This window comes from Triticum aestivum, chromosome 7D (assembly GCF_018294505.1).
Source record: "Triticum aestivum cultivar Chinese Spring chromosome 7D, IWGSC CS RefSeq v2.1, whole genome shotgun sequence".
In the NCBI taxonomy this organism is placed as follows: domain Eukaryota; kingdom Viridiplantae; phylum Streptophyta; class Magnoliopsida; order Poales; family Poaceae; genus Triticum; species Triticum aestivum.
Window position 1 is genome coordinate 429,013,473 of NC_057814.1, and position 8,722 is coordinate 429,022,194.

Here is an 8,722-nt window from a genome sequence, read left to right on the forward strand (position 1 = left end):
CACTTACCAATGAATCTCCATCAAAGTGTAGCACTTTATAGACAGTGCTTCCAGCCCTGTATGCCTTGCCATAAGTTCCTTTGCAAAGCTTCAATATGTTGGCTAAGTTACTATTTCACAAACATAGAGTATTTGTTAACTAAAAGCCACAGTGCAGGTAAATAAAAGTAAATGAACTCACTTTCACATGTTATGACAAAACTGATCTTTTTCCGGTTGCCCAACCAACAGAGTACAAATACACATAGATATTGTGTAATTGTTAAGTCTAGTTTACAAATTAATATAGTAAGGAACTAAACGCATAAATTGGTTGAATGTGAGGGAAGGAAATCAACATCCACTAATACTCCATAAATGGACCCCATCTGTTCACATTTCTAGTATTATATTATAAAGAACCAACTGAGACACACTCATGACAATCAAGTGTTCCTATGCCTCCAAGGCACAAGATATATTGCATGTACATTCGTGCAACACACATGGTATAGTTGCTGCCTTAAACTAAAATGTTAGCCCGTACAACCATGCATCAAAATAGGTAAATGTTCAGATTGACTCACCAAGAAACCATAAGCTAGCTAGATGCGAACAATAGAGTAGTATAACATCACAAAAGGAAGCATGCTCTATTGTTGATTATTTTTCTCTTTAACGAACAAGCAAACATATCAACTCATTGCCACATGACCATGGAAGGAAGATCTGAACAAAAGAAAGGTTCCCCCCGTAACATGAACATGAAAACAGAACAAAAAATTCAAGAACCTGATGAGGGAGTCGGTTAATCCGTGGCAGATGCGACAAAGTCATATTGAATCTGTGGACAATCCATGGTGATAGGTGAGGATCGGGCGGAGCACTATACGTAGACGCATATCCCTTCACAAAGCAGGACACAACCGACTTCCCACCGCAAATTCCAGTCCCCGGCCATCGCAGTCCCTTCACAAAGTAGGACACCGCTCCACCCCAAATTCCAGTCCCCGGCCACCGCAACGGTTGTGCACGGGAAGGATAATGGGCCGACAGAAATGGAGGCAACAGAATCAATGGCGTATGACACGAAAGCTTGATGTGGACGATGATCTAGGGGAGGGGGCAACCTCGGGGTTGCTTCCGGATCTAGATAGGGGCGGTGCAAGGAGATACTACAGGCAGGGTGAAGGCGGGTGAAGGCCGGAGATGGGACGAAGAGAGCTCGGGAGAGAAAAAGAGAGAGGAGAGAGATCGAGAGGCATTCGTGGAATCATGTAGAAGCAAACCGACTATTCTTTGACCAGCGAGATCTCACATTTTTAGTTCATTGGACCTACCTACTGAAAGAAATATGCCCTAGAGGCAATAATAAAGTTGTTATTTATATTTCCTTATATCATGATAAATGTTTATTATTCATGCTAGAATTGTTTTAACCGGAAACTTAGTACATGTGTGAATACATAGACAAAGCAGAGTGTCCCTAGTATGCCTCTACTTGACTAGCTCGTTAATCAAAGATGGTTAAGTTTCCTAACCATAGACATGTGTTGTCATTTGATGAACGAGATCACATAATTAGAGAATGATGTGATGGACAAGACCTATCCGTTAGCCTAGCATAATGATCGTTAAGTTTTATTGCTATTGCTTTCTTCATGACTTATACATATTCCTCTGACTATGAGATTATGCAACTCCTGAATAGCGGAGGAACACCTCGTGTGCTATCAAACGTCACAAAGTAACTGGGTGATTATAAAGATGCTCTACAGGTGTCTCCGAAGGTGTTTGTTGGGTTGGCATAGATCAAGATTAGGATTTGTCACTCCGAGTATCGGAGAGGTATCTCTGGGCCCTCTCGATAATGCACATCACTATAAGCCTTGCAAGCAATGTGACTAATGAGTTATTTACGGGATGATGCATTACGAAACGAGTAAAGAGACTTGCCGGTAACGAGATTGAACTAGGTATGATGATACCGACGATCGAATCTCGGGCAAGTAACGTACCGTTGACAAAGGGAATAACGTATGTTGTTATTGCGGTTTGACTGATAAAGATCTTTGTAGAATATGTAGGAACCAATACGAGCATCCAGGTTCCGCTATTGTTTATTGACCGGAGATGTGTCTCGGTCATGTCTACATAGTTCTCGAACCCGTAGGGTCCGCACACTTAATGTTCGATGACGATTTGTATTATGAGTTATGTGTTTTGGTGACCGAAGTTTGTTCAGATTCCCAGATGAGATCACGAACATGACGAGGAGTCTCGAAATGGTTGAGAGGTAAAGATTCATATATTGGAAGGTAGTATTCGGACATCAGAATGGTTTTGATACGTCTCCAACGTATCTATAATTTATGAAGTATTCATGCTATTATATTATCAACCTTGGATGTTTTATATGCATTTATATGCTATTTTATATGGTTTTTGGGACTAACCTATTAACCTAGAGCCCAGTGCCAGTTTCTGTTTTTTCCTTGTTTTAGAATATCGCAGAAAAGGAAAACCAAACGGAGTCCAATTGACCTGAAACTTGACGGAGCTTATTTTTGGACCAGAAGAAGGCCACGGAGTCAAAGAGTTGGGCCAGAAGAGTCCCGGGTTGCCCACGAGGGTGGGGGGCGCGCCCACCCCCCTGGGCGCGCCTCCCTACCTCGTGGACAGCCCGGAGACCCCCTGACTTGTTCTCGACGCCAACACCTCTCATATATACCCAAACTTCCAGAAAGAAACCTAGATCGGAAGTTCCGCCGCCGCAAGCCTCTGTAGCCACGAGAAATCAATCTAGGCCCTCTCCGGCACCCTATCAGAGGGGGCCATCATCACCGGAGGCCATGGAGGAGGGGAATCATCACCGCGGTGATCGTCTTCATCAACATCACCACCATCATCACCATCCTCATCTGTTTTACGCGGTCTGTCGTGGTTTTGTCATGGCAGATGTCCTAGAGAAAGGACTTAGTCGTGGAGCCATCGCTACGGGTTAGCTTAAAGGGGTTAAAGCGGACAAGGGACGCAAGAGAGTTTATACTAGTTCGGCCCCTTACGATGAAGGTAAAAGCCTACGTCTAGTTGTGATGGAATTGATGGGGTTTCGATGACCAGGGAGCGAATACGCTTTGCCTGAGTCTCGAGTTGTTGTTTTCTATCCTTGAACCGCCGCCGGGTCGTCCCCTTATATACATGGGTTGACGCCCGCTGGTTTACAGATTCCGAGGCCGGCTCATAATCGTGTCCGACTCGGTCTCTGCTACTTCTATCTTACAACACAAGTTTACATATCAATGCCGGTTTGTGTCTATAGGCCTTAAACCGGCTTTGGCCCTGGGCCTTTATGAAGCGTCACCATCTGTCTTCATGGGCTTCAGATACAGATGAACTACTTATGAGGTTAACCCGGCCTCTCCTGGCCGGTTTACGCCCAGTGGTAATATCCCCAACATTAGGCCCCAGATTGATTTGAACTGGTTCGTGTCAATCTTCAATACTTAAGAAAATTTCTTCTTCAACATCTTCACACAATCTTGTAAACCGCCATGACATCATCTTCTAGGATCTTGGTAAACTGCTGTGACGTCACCTGTCATTAACGAGCCTCCGACAATCGAGGCGACAACATCGCCTCATATCCAAAAACTCGGCTCCTCGATTTTCGCGTCTGTCGTTTATCTCCCTTATAAATAGGGCCAGGGGGTCTTTCCATTTTCCCCCTCGTGATGACAGGCTTGACCCGGGCATATCTCACACGCTGAGCCGTTTCGACGAGGTCGGTGTAGATGTCCGGCTCAGGGCCCGGATCGCCGATCTTGCCAATGAAAACGTGTATGCCACCAAAGGGGACCCGGTACCCGTACTCGATTGAGCCAGCCTCGGGGCCCCAGCCTGCATCGTCGATGTAGAGCTTGCTGCGATGACTCTTGGTCATCCGGCCCACAGCGTAACCCTTGAGTCCTTCGAAGTTGCCCTCCAAGAACTTGAAACCGTCGTGCGATAGCCCCACGGTGGGCGCCAACTGTCATGGTTTTGTCACGGCAGATGTCCTAGAGAAAGGACTTAGTCATGGAGCCATCGCTACGAGTTAGCTTAAAGGGGTTAAAGCGGACAAGAAACGCAAGAGAGTTTATACTAGTTCGGCCCCTTACGATGAAGGTAAAAGCCTACGTCTAGTTGTGATGGAATTGATGGGGTTTCGATGACTAGGGAGCGAATACGCTTTGCCTGAGTCTCGAGTTGTTGTTTTCTGTCCTTGAACCGCCGCCGGGTCGTCCCCTTATATACATGGGTTGACGCCCGTCGGTTTACAGATTCCGAACCGGCTCATAATCGTGTCCGGCTCGGTCTCTGCTACTTCTATCTTACAACACAAGTTTACATATCAATGCCGGTTTGTGTCTACAGGCCTTAAACCGGCTTTGGGCCCTGGGCCTTTATGAAGCGTCACCGTCTGTCTTCATGGGCTTCAGATACAGATGAACTACTTATGAGGTTAACCCGGCCTCTCCTGGCCGGTTTACGCCCAGTGGTAATATCCCCAACACGGTACACTATCCCGCACCCCGCTGTAATCCCTACTTGAACATGGTGCTTTATGCCACATATTATGATCCAATGATGTGTTGCCATCCTATGATGTTTTGAGTAGATATCCTTTGTCTTTGGGTTGATTGATGATCTAGATTGGTACGAGTTGTATGTTTTATTTTGGTGCTGTCCTATGGTGCCCTCCGTGTCGCACAAGCGTGAGGGATTCCCGCTGTAGGGTGTTGCAATACGTTCATGATTCGCTTATAGTGGGTTGGTGAGTGACTGAAACACAAACCCGAGTAAGGGGGTTGTTGCGTATGGGAATACAGAGGACTTGATGCTTTAATGCTATGGTTGGGTTTTACCTTAATGATCTTTAGTAGTTGCGGGTGCTTGCTAGAGTTCCAATCATAAGTGCATATGATCCAAGTAGAGAAAGTATGTTAGCTTATGCCTCTCCCTCATATAAAATTGCAATGACGACTACTGGTCTTGTTAACAATTGCCTAGGACAATTCCGCACACCGATCCATCATTATTCCACACTCGCTATTTATAATATTTAGTAATATATTCTAACTTTATGATAACATCACCTAGTTTTATATTTTAGCTCTCTGATACCATGCAAAGTTATCCTCTTCATACCCACCACATAGTTTTATTTCTCGTTTCTAGTTGGAAGCAAACGTTCGGTGCACGTAGAGTCGTATCAGTGGCAGATAGGGCTTGAGAGAATATTGATCTTACCTTTAGCTCCTTGTGGGTTCGACACTCCATACTTATCACTTCCACCTTTGGAAATTGCTACGATGATTCCCTGCACTTGGGGATTATCAAGCTCTTTTCTGGCGCCGTTGCCGGGGAGCAATAGCGTGGGGTTGATATTCTCGTGTGTGCTTGTTTGCTTTCTTCACTAAGTAGATTTTGTTTTTCCTTTTTGTTTCTGTTTAGTTGTGGGTGAAACATACAAAAAAATTAAGAATGAAAATACAAAAAAAATTACTTGCCTTCCTTGCCTAAAAAGTTTTTCAAAAAGAGAAGTGATTGGAAAGTTATGCATTGAAGAAGTGAGGGTCGACCTTGAGCACTTGTGTTCATGATCACGGAAACAATGTAGAATTTTTCATGGAAGTTTCTCTGTAAATAATTATCCCCTTGTGTATATCCATTGTATTATAAAAATAATGTGCCAAGCTTTGGTTTTAGGATGATTAGATTGCTTGTTTACTATGTGCAGAACAAAAACAGAAACTTCGGCTGTAGTGCGTGATTTTAATTTTTTTACTGGAAGGTCAAATGGGTCTGAAACGTTTTGCACATTACTTCTGTACAAATTGTTCAAATTTTCAAAAAAAAATCATATTTTTTGGAGTTACAGAAGTTTGCTAAACTTCCAGATTACTACAGACTGTCCTGTTTAAGACAGATTCTGTTTTTGATGCATTGCTTGCTTGTTTTGATGAAACTATCGATTTCTATCAGTGGAATAAGCCATGGAAAAGTTATATTACAGTAGCTATAATGCAAAAACAAAATATGAATTGGTTTGCAACAGTACTTATAGTAGTGATTTGCTTTGTTACACTAACGGATCTCACAAGTTTTTGTTAAAGTTCTGTGTGGATGAAGTGTTCGAAGATCGAGGAGCTATCAATATGAGAAGAATAAAGAGAGGCAAGAGTTCAAGCTTGGGATGCTCAAGGCACCCCAAGTAAATATTTAAGAGGATGCTCAAGCATCTAAGCTTGGGGATGCCCCGGTTGGCATCCCATCTTTCTTCTTCAACAATTATCGGTATACCTCGGTTTTTGTTTTGTTCACATGATTTGTGTCCTTTGTGTTTTTCTTTTTCTTTAAGAACCATGCTAGTATGAGATAGCCTTTCATTGATTTATAGAATACTTCATGTGCTTCACTTATATCTTTTAAGTACGATCTTATAGAATTGCTCTTTGTGCTTCACTTAAATCTCTTTGAGTATGGTTTTATAGAATGCTTCGTGTGCTTCACTTATATATATTGAGCTTGGATATTGGTTAGTCTATATTAATTGTAGAATGCTCCATGAACTTCACTTATATCTTTTGGAGTATGAATAATACTATCATCTAAAGCGGGTTTGGAAGAGTGTCAACTTTAGTAACTAGTGATCCCGCTATTCCGAATGAGAAGAATTTTGCTTATGTGGAGAGTAGAAAAATTTCTATGCTTGTAGATCATGAAAAAAATGCTGATGGTTATATTGTTGAATTCATTCATGATGCTACTGAAAATTATTATGATGGAGGAATATATGCTTGTAGGAGTTGCAATAATATCAAGTTTCCTCTCTATGTGCTTAAAGTTTTGAAGTTATACTTGTTTTGCCTTCCTATGCTAGTTGATTCTTGCTCCTATAAATTATGTGTTCACAAAATCCCTAGGCATAGGAAGTTGGTTAGATTCAAATGTGCTAGTAATATTCTTCATGATGCTCTCTTTATGTTTCAATTCTTATCTTTTATATGAGCATCATTGAAATCATCATGCCTAGCTAAAAGGCATTAAAGAAAAGCGCTTGTCGGGAGACAACCCAATATTTACCCTTACTGTTTTTGTGTGTTTACATGATTAAGCTACAGTAGTAATCATGTTTTATAGCTTTTGTTTCAATAAAGTGCCAAGTAAGACCTTTGGGAAGACTTGGGTGAAAGTTAATGTGATCTTGCTGTAAAAAAATAGAAACTTTGCACTCACGATATTAGCTGCCATTTTTTACAGAAGAGTGCTTTTGAGTTGATTCTTTTTTCAGAATATTAATAGACAAATTCCTCACGTCCACCAATTTATTTCATAATTTTTGGAGTAGCAGAAGTATGGTTGCTGTTCAGATCATTACAGAATGTTCTGTTTCTGACAGATTCTGTTTTCATTGCATAGTTTGCTTGTTTTCTAGTTTCTATGGCTTATATTTTTCAATATAAATTGTAGAAATGATATGGTACAGTAGGCATTGTGTGAGAACAACTATGAACCTTGTCTTTGACAGTGCCAAAGTGAATGGTTTGCTCTTTATCATACTAACCTATCTCACGAAGTTCCGTTAAGTTTTGTGTGATTGAAGTTTTCAAGCTTTGGGTGAGATATCGATATGAGGAGAATAAGGAGAGGAAAGACCCTAAGCTTGGGGATTCCCAAGGCACCCCAAGGTAATATTCAAGGAAGACTCAAGCGTCTAAGCTTGGGGATGCCCCGGAAGGCATCCCCTCTTTCGTCTTCAAAACTATCGGTATACCTTACTCGGAGCTATATTTTTAGTCATCACATGATATGTGTTTTGCTTGGAGCGTATTTTCATTTTTACTTGCTGTTTGAATAAAATCATTGGATCTGAAATATTGAATGAAAAAGAATCCTCCCATGGCTAGTTAATTATTTGACTACTCAGTGTTCTTCACTCATATCTTTTGGAGTAGTTTGTCATTTACTCATGTGCTTCATGTATATCCTATGGGTAAATGGTTGAATGAATTGAATGTCATAAATCTGAATTTATATATGTTTCATATGCTTATAACATGTGGAGTAATACTTCACACATAATAAGTATAGGTAGTAAACTCATTGAAGTTAGCAAACGTAGAATTGGTCACTTGAACAATTCATGAAAGAATATTGAAGGAAGAGAGATTTCACATATAAATATACTATCTTGGACATCTTTTGTAATTGTGAGCACTCATTAAAATATGACATGCTAAAAGGTTGATGTTGGACAAGGAAGACAACGTAATGGGTTATGTTTTCTTATATCCGAAATAAAGTATATTGTCATGGATCATCCAACATGCCGAGGCCTTTCCCCCTTATGCTAGCCAAATTCTTTGCACCAAGTAGAGATACTACTTGTGCTTCCCAATTTCCTTTAAACTAGTTTTGCCATGAGAGTCCACCATACCTACCTATGGATTGAGTAAGATCCTTCAAGTAAGTTGTCATCGGTGCATGCAATAAAAATTGCTCACTAAATATGTATGATCTATTAGTGCGAAGAAAATAAGCTTTATACGAACTTGTGATAGGGAAGTAATAAAAGCGACGGACTGCATAATAAAGGTCTCTATCACAAGAGGCAATATAAAGTGACGTTCTTTTGCATTAAGATTTTGTGCATCCAACCATAAAAGCGCATGACAACCTCTGCTTCCCTCTGCGAAGG